A 13,488-nucleotide genomic window follows, 5' to 3' on the forward strand; every position below is an offset into this window, starting at 1 on the left:
GCTGCTTGGAAGTCTTTGTGAAGTCTGACATCTGGGTCCTCTCTGAGGCAGTTTCTGTTGTCTGTTTTCTCCTCCGTGTGGATCACACTTCCCTGTTGCTTTGTGTGTCTCCTCATTCCTTTGCTGTTGAAAACTGGAGATTTTAGATATTATACTGACGCAGTGCTGGATACTGTCCTCCCCACTCCTCCCTGGGCTTGGTGCTCATTGTTCGCTTAGTGCCCTGGAAGGACTATTTTAGTCTTGTCCATTTCCCTCCGAGAAGCTGGCTTCTGATGTCACTCCTGGGGGTGGGCAGCCTCGGGCGGGCGACAGACAGCCTGGATGACATTGTTTTCATTAGGGCTCTCTCTGACTTTCCCTGGTCTGTCTGTTACGCTGTCTGTCTCTGTTGGTGTCACACCCAACTGTCAGCCTCCACTAATTGCAGGCTAATTGCTCTATTGTTTTCAATAATGCCCCTGGGCTCATGTTGCTCCTCAGGCTTCTCCATTGGTTTTCTGGCATCTGAAGTGTGGGTGGCTTCTCCTGTCCTCAGACCCTGCAGTGTGTGTGGCTTGTCTGCCTCCAAGCTCCTGCAGGGCAGATGGCTTCCTGGCCTCCTTCCTACTGTTGTAATGTACCCCGCGAATCACAGAAGGACGCCTCAAGAAGTCGAATTAAAGAGTCACATTTATTGCAATCCAGGACTATGAGGGGACATTCCCAAATCTCATAGTAATAAGATGGTGGCAAAACCATACTTATATAGGCAAAAATCACAAAGGTATTGATTACATCCCAGGGTTTGGAATGAGGACCCTGGTTTGCACAAAGCAGTTACAGAAGCGAGATTGAGCTGATTAGTTATCTACAAAGATTATTTATAGTTTTGGGTCTTTGGACCTCTGAGTTGACACATTATCTAGAGCCCTCGGGTCTTGGGACCACTGAGTTTACAGGGAAACATTATCTGGAACCCTCAGGTCTTGGGATAATTGTGCTGTCCTGGTTCCCAGGTACAGAAGAATGCAGGTCTTGGGATAATTGTGCTGTCCTGGTTCCCAGGTACAGAGGAATTTGCTTTCTAAAACCAGTAAGATCACCACAATCAATATAGTCACGTTACAATCAATAAGGCATTCAATCGAATGGGATGACTTATACAATTTAGAAAATCAAAGTAACCTTTCTATTGTTAAGCCAAACAACAGGGTTAGAGTTAAACTACAGTTTCTACCTGATGGTTGCTACCATACTTCACTACAGTCGCTTTCTCACCCAGCCCCCTGGGTAGCTCCATTCCAGGGTGCCTCCAGCAAGGCACCTCCCTGTATAGAAATGGTTTTACCCAGCACCCAAGGGGGGGGGATTTCCAGCAAATTCTTTGGTTGTGGGGAAGGGTAAGTGCCAACAAGTCCCACTGGTACAACAGCAGGGCAACTTCTTTGCCAGTTCAGTGAGTCACGCTAGGCCCTCTCCAGCAAGCTCTGGACCTCAGCCCTAGGGGCTGGGAGGTGGTCTTCCTTGGGCAGCCCTCTCAGCCCTAGCGGTAATGGGTGTTCCTCCTACCTGGAATCCCTGCATTTCTTTGAGCTCTCTTTCCTTGTTGCTAGCCAGTCTCTTGTGATACCTTTACCCTGTTATAGTTAATAATTCCTTCTATTGCACTTTCCCCCACACACTGCAGAAGCTGGACACCGATGAAGCCACATGTCTCGAGCCACGTGTGCTGCAGGAGCCTACGTGTGCTGAGCCCCTGGAACCAGGAAAGCTGAGACCTTCTCTCCCGTTCTGTCACCCCAGTGCCCTTTCCTGACAGTGCTTCCGTGCCAGGGGCCAACGAAAACTATTGAAAGGTTCCAGCTCCATTTGCACAGAGCAGACAGAAAGGGTGAGTTTGGTACCGAGAGGCAATCCGTTGATAACTGGCAAAACCCCAAATTTACAGAATAATCGACTGAAGACTAGCTGGAGGGAACCCTGAGAACCGAGGACGGAACGTGGAGGCCGCACAGGGACTGGTCTGCCAATTGATGGAGGAAGCTTCTATTAGACACTCCAGTGGGATGAGGAGAATTTTAATTATGCTGAGTCAGCAGCACAGCCACCAAGCATATAGATTATCATGAGCATCGTGCTAAAAATACCCAGCTTCCTTTAGCCCCACAACTTCATACTGACAGCACTGATGCGATGGTGTACCTGCCAGTCTTTAACCTTCTCTGTTTTACTGGCAAATTTCAGCATGAGCCTCCGCCGAGGCCATGAACAGCACTGGTGTTTTGTGTACTTATCCAAATATGTATATACTAGAGGCCCAGTGCACGAATTCGTGCACGGGTGGGGTCCGGCCGGCCCATCCTGATGGGGACCCATTGGGCTGGGCCAGAGGGGGGGAGGGGCTGCAGGTGGTTGGCCGGCCGGCCCCGCCCCTGATCAGTGTGTTGGGGGCCGATCGGGGGCCAGGCCAGCCTGTGGGGGCCTGATCAGGGCCCGGATCAGGCTGGTTGGCTGCGGCAATGCATGTCATAGCCACTGGTTGTTCTGGTCGTTCTGGTCGTTTGCTATTCCAGTTGCTGGGCTTTTATATATATAGATGGTCCACACAATAAAACAGCTCCAAAGGAAAACTGGTGAAAATTCACCAAAAAACAAACAAACAAACCCTCAAACTCACAGAAGAGGAAACCAAGATGCAGAGAACAGATATAACTTACCTGAGGCCACTGAGACAGCAGGAAAGCAGGATTCTAACCCAGGCCGGCTGGCACCTGAGTGGGTACTGTCAACCTCTGCCACGCTGCTTCTCTCCACGGCTTGGATTGAGCATCAGAGTGGGGTCAGGGCAGCCAAGGGGAATGAGACGCAATTAGTGCACCAGGACCAAGCTCCGGTGAGGAAGGCTGGCCACGGGTCTCCTGTCTTAAGATGCAAAGATCAGGCCACAGTGGCCTATGCAGCCACAGAGGCCTTTCTCTTGGCTGCCCAGGTGTGGGTGCCTTTGGGCCTGATTCTGCAGAGCCTTTGGGCAGCCCATCTCTCAAGACTCCCCCTGGTGGCAGGATCCGTTTTCCTGGTCTTGCATTTCTTAGGGAAGTAGGTCCCAGCGCCCATTGGCCTGGTTGGGTTTACACCTAAAAATCCAGGTCCGGCCCTAGCTGGTTTGGCTCAGTGGATAGAGCATCTGGCCTGCGGACTGAAGGGTCCTGGGTTGGATTCTGGTCAAGGGCACATGCCCTGGTTTCGGGGTCTATCCCCAGTAGGGGGCGTGCAGGACACAGCAGATCAATGATTCTCTCTCATCATTGATGTTTCTCTCTCTCTCTCCCTCTCCCTTTCTCTCTGAAATCAATAAAAAAATATTTTTAAAAAACCTGTGCTTGACACTTATTAAAAAAAAAAACACCCAGGTCAGGTCACAGTTAGACCAAAAACAGTGGGAGGAGGAAACAGCTCATATAACCTCCCCATGTGCTCCTGACACAAGTTCCCAAGCTGTTCCCCCGCCCATAGCCACCCGCTCCACTGCAGCCACACTGCCCGTCTGTGCTGCAGACACACCAGGCTCCTCCCTCTCTGCATACTCTGCCCTTGCTGTTCCCTCAGCCTCAAAAGAGGGACCCACATCCCCTCGACTTTGCAAAACTGGCGACCCCTTGTTCATTCTCCCAGTCTGACCTCAAATATCCATCCCCAGTGGCCTCCCGAACATTGTATCTAAAGAACCCTCTGCCCACTCTCCTCCCTCTCCGGTCCCCCACCTCCAGCCTTGATGTCATCCTTTTAAATCTCCTCCATGGCTCTTGTCGCTCCCCGGACCTATCTTCTTCCTTGGTGTGTTTCCTTATTTACCATCTGTCTTCCCCGAACTAGAAATGGGAACTCCGAGGGTGCAGGGAAGACTTCCAATTTGTAGCTGCCGGATCTCCCAGGAGCCTGGCCCAGGCTTCTTATTTTTGAAGGACTGTATGAGTGTGTGAATACATAGATGGACAGGTGGGTGACTAATTGGATGAAAGGATGTGTTTATGACGGATGGATGGATGAATGGATGGATGGATGGATGAGTTGATGGGTGGATGGACTCATGTGAGAAAATTTACCCATGGAAAGAGGTCGGCTTCATCCACTACATAACGTCCCTGAGATTAGGATGCACTGCCACCTGGTGGTGGAAATAACAATATCTGAATTTGCCTTGGGCTGCTCTCCCTTTTTCAGAAGTTAACTATGTTCCATCTATTGGCCTCACCCTTGTCTGAGATCACTCTTCCCTTTCTGAGGCCTCCGGGAGCACCCCATTACTTGGCTGGGACCGTGACTATCCTCTGTAGAGTGATGATGTTATTTCTGAAGTAAAACCAGGGCTTATTCGGTTAACATTTACTGAGCACCTACTTAGTGGCAGACCGTCTTCCAGGTACAGGGGACACTGGGGAGCAAGAAGGGTCCTCGTGGAGCTGACTCTAATGAGGGGGGACAATGAAAGAAGACGAACAGGCAGGGTGGTTTCACCTGGAGGCAGCACAGGGCCGTGGAGTGGAGAATGGCGCAGAGTGCCTGCCGTACCACGAAGAGTAAGACGCGACTGTACGCTCTACTGAAAACTCAGGCCTGCCAAACACTGCGCCTCTTTTTCCTAGTCAGTAGGACGAGGTCCAGCAACTTGTCCTTCACTTTGGAGGAAAAATTTCAGTACGTGCCTGGCGGCTGAGTGTCCAGGAAGTCTGCGGAGGGGCGGCTCCTGGGTTTTGGTGGAATATGTCTCCCCCCTTCTATGTGCGTCTGTCTATGCCAGCTACCCAGAGCTGCCTGTCGGCTGAAATGCCGCCTTCCATTGCCCGTTCTCTGGAAGCAGAGATGGGCCTTTTAACCGTCTTTCCCTTGTCAGCTGGCATGGCTTAAGCTGTGTAAGTTGAAGGCCCTGGCAGGATGACGGGTTTCCCTCCCTGGCTCCCCCAGGCTCCTCTTGTCTGGATCCTGTGGCTCATGGCTGCTCTGATGCCTGTCTCCAGTGGCTTCCTCAGCACCCCTTTGGGCAGGCCATCTTGCCCCAAGTCCAACTCACACAGGGTCCCGTTGGCCCACAGACTTGGACATCTGTATTCCTAGTTCCTGAGTGTATCACTGGAGTAGGAACTTGGAAACTGGCAGCGTTCCCACGTGGGCTCTGTGACCTAAGAGGAAGGGCATGGAGCAGAAAGGGCTAACTGGAAGGGCCTGGGTCTTCCCCTCCCTAACAGAGGGAACCAGAAGCAGAGAACTGCACCCCCCAGGGAACTGCAGAGATTAATGCCACCATAAAAGACATACAAGAAGCACCTCGCACACTCCAATTGAACTCACCATTTTGGAATGGGCAGAAGTCGTCCATCTTGCAGAATGACTGTGAGGTCTCCTAGACTCTGTGGTGACTGAGTGCAGCTGCAGTCCCAGCTGGAGCATCTCCATTGGAGCGCACAAACCCAGCCCTGGCATTTGTGAGGCAGCCATTGGCCCGGCTGAAGTGGTTCTCTCCACCCCACTGTGTAAGGCATACCAGAGCCATTTGCCTTCATCTGGCAGGGCCAACAGTACACCTTTCCAGCCTCACCTCAGGGCTTTGTCCATCATGCTTTCTGCCATAATGTAGTCCCTAGGGATCTCAATTGCTTTGGCATTCCAGAAAACATCACAATAATCCACTAGGTCGGTAGCATTACGCTATTGGATCTGGCAAGCATGTAGCTTAGAATACCTTAGTAAGACATATGCAAAGTGGAGGGTGATGGATAAACCCTCAAACAATCGAGGGACAACCATCTAAATGGAGTTTCTTGGGGTTCAGCTCCAAGGCAAATGACAAATTGCTGCAGCTGTACCACCTAGCATGAAAAATGCACAATGCTCATCAGGCTATTTTGTAATTTGGAGGCAACATACCCAGCTACAAAATCCCTTATAATCTGCTTGCTTGTTTTATTGTTTTTTTAAAAAATATACTTCCATTGATTTCAGAGAGGAAGGGAGAGGGAGAGAAAAATAGAAACATCAATGATGAGAGAGACCCATTGATCCGTTGCCTTCTGCACGCACTCCACTAGGGATCAAGCCCACAACCTGGGCACGTGCCCTTGACCGGAATCGAACTGTGACCTCCTGGTTAATAGGTAGACACTCAACTATTGAGCCATGCTGATCCGGCCTGCTTGTTTTGAGTGAGGACCAGAGCAACAGAAAGCTCTGTAGCAACTGTACGCTGTGCTCCAAGCTGCTCTGCCACTAGGAAGCTCTACTGCATTCTACCAGCCAGCCAGTGCATTTGCTGTAGGCACATCTGTGGCCTACGACTGATGTCTCACTTTGTGAACCCGCAGTTGTAAACCACATTTCCTTTTCAGCATTCTTTGGAGGCACTGATAACCTGTGCTCTACAACTGATGTAGGTCACTGTGCTGTGCCGGCACGGCCAAAGGTGAACCTGAGTGGGGGCGGCTGAAAGGCTTAGAAAAGACAGACAAGAGAACAAAAGCTGGGTCTCGGTGGGACGCTGCTTTTCTGATGGAGAGACAGCGACGGCGCCCACACGCTGTGTCTTTATTTTATAGCAGATGCCACGAGGGAAAGTAAGGGCGTGATCAAGATGTTTACAACATTCTCGTGGGTTTCAATCCTACTCAACTACATGCACCTGAACTCTATCAAGCCCACATCACTCAGGCACGTGGGGCCACGTGTTCAGACCATAGGTTCAAGCTTACAACTATAGCTGTTGGCTATACAGTGGGGCCTTGACTTACGAGTTTAATTCGTTCCGAGACCGAGCTCGTTAAGGAGCTCGTTAACTCAAATTACTCTGTCAACTCAATGCAAAAAATCGGCCGAGAGACAGCTGGTATCTCAAAAAACTCCTTAGTCAGGACACTCATAAGTCAAGGCCCCACTGTAATTGTGCTGGGAGGGCTCTGCCCTCTAAGCTGGGACTTGCACATGGCCATGAGAGGACTGTGCCTTCTCATCAGTCCAAGGCTTGAACCTGTCCAAACACTGTAGCCACGCCCCACAGGTCATAGTGGGTGAGCCCCCAAATTGTAAACCACATTTTCTTTCCATAGGTGCCCTAGGACCATACTTCCTGAGTGGAAGCCATATATTAACTTGCCTCTCTCCTTTCCAATACAGTGACTTGTAACCCCTAAAAGGAGAAAGCCCTGTATAAAGTCTAAAAGTATTTAAGAAGCCCTAGCTAATTTGGCTCAGTGGATGGAGCATTGGCCTGCAGACTGAAGGGTCCTGGGTTCGATTCCAGTCAAGGGCACATGCCCGGGTTGTGGGCTTGATTCCCAGTGGGGGGTGGGGCGGCAGGAAGCAGCCAATCAATGATTCCCTCTCATCATTGATGTTTCTGTCTGTCTCTCTCTTTCTCCCTTTCCTCTGAAATCAATAAAAATATATTTTAAACAAACAAACAAACAAACAAATAAATAAATAAATAAACAAAAGTATTTAAGGAAACATCACCTTGGACCTGCAATGCACCCAGGATACAAATCTCTGTGTGAATCAGTGCTGGGGTAGGAAAAACTGAACTGTAATCGACAAATTGCTAGGGGCTCAGGATGAACAAGACAGTTAAAAACTCCAGAGGGACCTATCATTGGGAGGCCCCCACACTTAGAAGCACTGGTAAGTTCACACACCAGGGGCACAGGCTGACCACAATGCTGAGACCTAATCATAGGACTGTAGACTGCTTCCCCTCCTCCCACACCTGACCACTACATTCATCACCAAAGGTCTAATACCACAATTCCTTTTCCCAGTACATGTCCACCCTGCAGCAAAATATTATAAGGCAAACTGAAAGGCCAGAAACATAGTGTGAAGAGACTGGATAAACATCAGAGCCAGAGTCAGATATGGCAGGAATGTGGGAATTATCAGACCAGACGTTTAAAACACTGTGACTGATATGCTAAGAGCTTTAATGGAAAAAGTAGATAATATGCAAGAACAAATGGAAAATGCAGAGAGATGGAAATTCTTAGAAAGAATAAAAACAGAAATGTTACTAAAAATACTATGACCAAAATAAAAAAATTCTTTAATGGGCATATTTATAGAGTGGACACAGTTGAGGAAAAACATCTCTAAGCTTGAGGATATGACAATGGATACTTCTAAAACTGAGAAGCAAAGAGAAAAAATAAACCTGAAAAAAGCAGGTAGAATATCTGAGAATTGTGAGACAACTTTTAAAGATGTAACATATGCATAACACAGAAGAAGAAAGGAACACAAGCAACAATGACTAAAAAATCCTCCCCCAAATATGTCAGACACCAAACTGCAGATCCAAGGAGCACAGAGAATACCAAGTAGGATAAATGCCTTCAAACCTACATCTAACTATATCATATTTGAACTTCAGAAAAATCAAAGGTTAAAAAAACCATCTTGAAAGAAGCCAGAGGAAGAATATATCTTAGCTATAGAGGAACAAAGATAAGAATTACATTTAACCCCTCAGAAGCCAAGCAGGCAAGAGGAGGGTGGAGTGAAATACTTAAAGCTTAAGAAAAAAAACATAAGCCAACCAAGAATTCTGGACCTTATGAAATTATCCTTCAAAGGTGAAGGAGAAATTAAAACTGTCTCAGACAAAGAAAAATTGAGGGAATACATTGCCTGTAGACCTACCTACTTTACAAGAAATGTTAAAAGAAGTTCTTTGGCCCTAAACGGTTTGGCTCAGTGGATAGAGCATCGGCTTATGGACTCAAGGGCCCCAGGTTCGATTCTGGTCAAGGGCATGTACCTTGGTTGCGGTCACATCCCCAGTAGGGAGTGTGCAGGAGGCAGCTGATCGATGTTTCTCTCTCATCGATGTTTCTAACTCTCTATCCTTCTCCCTTTCTCTCTGTAAAAAGCCAATAAAATGTGTTTTTTTTTAAAGAAGTACTTTGGACAGAAAAAATAATAATATAGGTTAGAAGCTCAGATCTATGTAAAGAAAGGAAGAGCATCAGAAAATGAATAAGTAAAGTTAAATAAAAAACTTTTACTTTTCTTATTTTTAATTGATCTAATAAATAACACTAGTTCAAAATAATAACAGCAACAACATATTTGATCATGTATTATTATGTATGGATGAAATGAATGACAGAAATGATACAAAGGATGAGAGGGAGGCATTAGGAATGTTTTGTTATTATAAGGTATTTGCATGTGAAACACTCACCAAGACAGACCACATTCTGGGCCAAAAAATACATCCTAGGCCTGGCTGGTATGGGTCAGTGGTTGAGCATTGATCTATGAACCAGGAGCTCATGGTCTGATTCCCAGTCGGGGCATATGCCTGAGTTGTGGGCTCGATCCCTTGTGTGGGGCGTGCAGGAGGTAACCGATTGATGATTCTCTATCATCATTGATGTTTCCATTTCTCTCTCTCCCTCTCCCTTCCTCTCTGAAATCAATAAAAAACAAAAACAAACCAAAAAACATACCCTAACAAATTTAAAAGCATGGAAATCATACAATCTCTGCTTTCAGACCATGGTGGAATTAAACTAGAATTTAGGAACAATAACAGAAAGATAGCTGAAAAAGTCCTCAAATACATGATGATTATAAACATACTTCAAAAGAACACATGGGTCAAAGGAGAAACCTCAACAGAAATTATAAAAAAACATTTTGCACTAAATGAAAATACAACTTATCAAAATTGGTAGAATACAGTGAAAGTAGGGGAATGTATACAATTGAATGCATATATTAGAAAAGAAGAAGTCTAAAATCAAGAATCTTGGCTTTTATCTTAGGAAACTAGAAAAAGAAGAACACATTAAACTCAAAGCAAGCAGGAAAAAGGAAATCATAAAAATTAGAGCATAAGTCCCTGAAATTGAAAACAGGTAATGAACAGAGAAAATCAACAAAACTAAAAGCTAGTTCTTTGGAAAGATCAGTGAAATGGATAAGCCTCTAACTAAGAAAAAAAGAGGTAGGATACAAATTACTAGTATCAGAAATGAAAGAGGACATCACTGTATATTCCATGAACATCCAAAGGCTAATAAAGGAATTTATGAACAATGCTGTTTTGTCAAATTTGATAACCTAGATGAAATTCCTTTAAAGACACAAGATGCCACAACTCACACAAGAAGAAATAGACATTCTGAATAGGCTCATATCTATTGAAGGAACTGAATCAATAATTAATACTCTCTCAAAATGGACAGCACCAGACCCACGTGGTTTCACTGGTGAATTCTATCAAGGAAGAAATCAAGCCAGTTCTCTGCAATCTCTTACAGAAAATAGAAGCAGAAGGAAGACTTCCTAACTCATTCTATGAGGCCAACATCACCCTAATACCAAAACCAGACAAAGACATTGCAAGAAAAGAAAACCACAGACTATTATTTCTTGTGAAATATCTGTAAAAATCACCAGCAAAACGCTAGCAAATTGAATCTAACAATGTCTAAGAAAGCATTATACACTACAACCACAGGTGTAGTGTGAAAGACTGGTTCAACATTTGAAAGTTGCTTAATGTAATCCATCAGATCAACAGGCTAAAGAAGAAAAACCAGATGATCATATCAATAGAGGCAGAAAAAGCATTTGACAAAATCCATCGCCCATTCATGATAAGGACTCCTGGCACACTTGGAACGCAAGGGAAATGCCTCAACTTGATAAAGGATATTGATAAAAAACCTACAGCTGACATCATACTTAATGGTGAGAAACTTGAAGAAACTTGATGCTAAGATCAGGAAGAGGTAAGGATGTTCTTTCTCACTATTGATTTTCAACATTGTAGAAGTCCTAACAATGCAGTAAGATAAGGAAAAAAAATGCAGACTGGGAAGGAAGAAATAGAATTGTCTTTGTTCACAGATGACATGATCGTCTATGTCAGTGGTTCTCAACCTTGGCTGCACATTAGAATCACCTGGGAATCTTTTTTAAAATCCTGATTTCCGGGCCTCATCCTCCGGAAATTCTGTTTCTTTGTTATGGGGTGGGGCCACAACATTAGTAACAAAGAAACAATTTCCGGAGAATGAGGCCGGGAAATCAGGATTTTAAAAAGATTCCCAGGTGATTCTAATGTGCAGCCAAGGTTGAGAAGCACTGGTCTATGTAGTATATTCAAAATAATCAACAAAACAACAAACAAAAACAGCAGGAAGCAATTACAGGAAGGTAACAGGACACAAGATTAATATACATAAGGCAATTGCTTTCCATGCCTGGTCAATGTGGCTCCGTGGTTGAGTGTCAACCCATGAACCAGGAGGTTACGGTGTGATTCCTGGTCAGAGCACATGAGTGGGTTGTGGGCTTGAGTAGGGGCCATGCAGGAGGCAGCTTCCTATTTACACAACAATGAGCAGGTGGAATTTGAAATTAAAAACACATTACCATTTATATTACCCCCCCATGAGATACTTAGGTATAAAATCTAACCAAGATATGTACTAGAGCCACATAAGGAAAACCTCAAACTTTGATGAAAAATATCAAGAAAGAAGTAAATAAGTGGAGAGAGAGTCCATGTTCATGATTAGGAAGACTCAATAGTTTCAAGATGCCATTTCTTCCCCACTTCATCCATAGGTTCAATGCAATCCCAGTCAAAATGCCAGCCAGTTATTTTGTGGATTTTGGCAAATGAGTTCTCTAAAGTTTACATGGAGAGGCAAAAGACCCCAAACAGCCAACTCAGTATTGAAAGAGAAGAACAGTAAGAATCCTGACACTGTGTATCTTGAAGACTTACAATAGGGCTACATCACCAACTCCATGTGGAATTGGTGAAAAAAGAGGAAAATAGATCCATGGAGCAGAATAGAGGGCCTGGAAGCAGACCCAGGGAAATATAGTCAACTGAGCGTTGACCAAGGAGCATAGGCAACACAATGCAGAAAGACAGGATCTTCAGCAAATGGTGCTGGAACAACTGGTCGGCCACATGCAGAAAAGAAAAGGAAAAAGAATCTAGACACAGACCTTATACCCTTCACCAAGAGTAACTCAGAATGGATCATAGACCTAAATGTAAAATGCAAAACTAGAACCCTCCTAGAAGATAACAGAGGACAAAATCTCGGTGACCTTGGGGGCGGTGATGACTTTTTAGATGCAGCACCAAAGGCAGGATTCATGAAAGAAATAACTGATAAGTGGGACTTCATTAAAAGTCAGAGTTTCTGCTCTATGAAGACGATGTCAAAATAATGTGGGAAGACGAGCCACAGACTGGGAAAAAATGTTTGCAATAGACACATCTGATAAAGGATTGCTATTCAAAATAGAAAAAGAAGTCTTAAACGCAACAACAATAAAAAAAGAACAATCTGATTTTAAAAATGGCCAAAGGACCTGAACAGACAGACACCTCGCCAAAGAAGATCTACAGATGGCAAATGAGCATGTGAATAGATGCAGGAGGCAGCTTGTTTAATTGTTGCACATTAAAACAACAAGGAGATATCGCTGCGCACCTGGTAGGATGGCCCAGATCCCAAACCCTGACAACACCAAACGCAGGTGAGGAGACAGGAGCAACAGGAAGTCTCATGCATCGCTGGTGGGAATGCAAAACGGGACAGCCCCTTGGAAGACACTTGGGCAGTTTCTTACGAAACTAAACATACTCTTAACATGCGATGCAGTAACCGTGCTCCTTAGTATTTACCCAAATAAATTGAAAACTTATGTTCACACAAAAACCAGCACATGGATGTTTATATTAGCTTTACTCATAATTGCCAAACTTGGAAGCAACCAAGAGGTCCCTTAGTAGGTGAATAGGTGACATGAACGGTGATCCATCCAGATAATAGAATGTTATTCAGAGCTAAAAATAAATGAACTATCAGGCCACGAAAAGACACGGAGGGACCTTCAGTGCATGCTACTTAGTGAAAGAAGCCGATGTAAAAACGCTATGTGCCATATGATTTCAACTCTATGACATTCTGGAAAAGGCAAAACTATGGAGACAGTAAAAGGACTAGCGGATGCCAGGGCTTAGGGAGGAGGGAGGGTGAATAGGCAGAGCACAGAAGATGTTTAGGGCAGTTGTACCGTTCTGTATGATGATACAATGGCATACACGTCATTGTACATTTGTCAAGACCCATAGAAGGTACAACGCTAAGAGCAAACGTAATGTGAACTATGGACTTTGGCTGATAAGAACGTGTAGGTTCATTAATGGTAACAATCTGACTGTAACAAAAGGTACCACCTGGTGCAGGATGCTGATAGTGGGGGGAGGTTGTACGTGTGTGTGTGTGTGTGGGGGGGGGGTGGGTAGCAGGGGATTATGGGAATTTTCTGTACTTTCTGCTCAATTTTTTTCCCCCAAATATATTTTTATTGATTTTAGAGAGGAGGGGAGAGGGATAGAGAGATAGAAACATCAATGATGAGAGAGAATCATTGATAGGCTGCCTCCTGCATGTCCCCTACTGGGGATCAAGCCCGCAACCCAGG

The sequence above is a fragment of the Myotis brandtii genome, unplaced genomic scaffold (genome assembly GCF_000412655.1).
Source record: "Myotis brandtii unplaced genomic scaffold, ASM41265v1 scaffold410, whole genome shotgun sequence".
Taxonomy (NCBI): domain Eukaryota; kingdom Metazoa; phylum Chordata; class Mammalia; order Chiroptera; family Vespertilionidae; genus Myotis; species Myotis brandtii.